Genomic DNA, 833 nt, shown 5'->3' on the forward strand with positions numbered 1-833 from the left:
TTTTGCTGTTGGATGGATCAGGAAGCGTAGGGGCCTACAACTTTGAGAAAGTGAAACACGTTTTCTCAAAAGCTCGTCGAGACCTTTGACATCGGTCCATCTGCAACGCAAATAGGGGTTATCCAATACAGCACGCGTGTGAGACAGGAATTCTCCATGAACAGCTTCCAAAGCAAAGAAGCTTTGTCCAATGCAATCGACGATATTCCATACATGCGAGGCGGTACACTGACTGGAAGGGCTATCAGGTATGTGAGCAGGTACGGCTTTGCAAGATCGGATGGAGCTCGTCCGGGAGTAGCAAAAGTGCTTATTGTCGTCACAGATGGCATTTCGTATGACGGAGTGGCAACACCAGCATATAAAGCAAGACAGAAGGGAATCCTTGTCTACGCTATTGGTGTGTCAGGCTACGACCTGACGCAGCTCGAGCAGATCGCCAGCAATAACAGGACCTTGGCTGTGGTGGACAACTTCAACCTGCTGGATAGTCTGAGGAACACACTTTTGACTGGAGTTTGTGATGGTAAATATGTTTTTGCATTTTTGTCAGGTTTTGGGGTCGAGAAATTGATTTTTTGTAAAGACGCAGGCCTTACACACTTATTTATCTTATCATTTTCAGCCGTGCCACCAGTCTTTGTGTGTGTAACATTGACTACCCAGTTCTCCATACAACTGAGAAACCCTGACTCGAGCGAATTCTCCAGCATCACCAGTGCTCTCATTGCAGAGGCAGGGAAATGTTTCTTGCCATTGGAATTAAAGCATGTATACATACCTCAATTTCATCATATCACCTTGACTTTTGTCTGAATAAAATCATGGCTTTA

General features: G+C 45.3%; 1 protein-coding gene across 1 annotated transcript in view; it reads left to right on the forward strand.

Moving 5' to 3' along the window:
- The window catches only part of LOC118404170, a 24,696-nt gene that overhangs the window by 8,021 nt on the left and 15,842 nt on the right, over positions 1-833 (forward strand). The window lies entirely within an intron of this gene.

Source organism: Branchiostoma floridae, chromosome 2, assembly GCF_000003815.2.
Source record: "Branchiostoma floridae strain S238N-H82 chromosome 2, Bfl_VNyyK, whole genome shotgun sequence".
NCBI classification, from domain to species: domain Eukaryota; kingdom Metazoa; phylum Chordata; class Leptocardii; order Amphioxiformes; family Branchiostomatidae; genus Branchiostoma; species Branchiostoma floridae.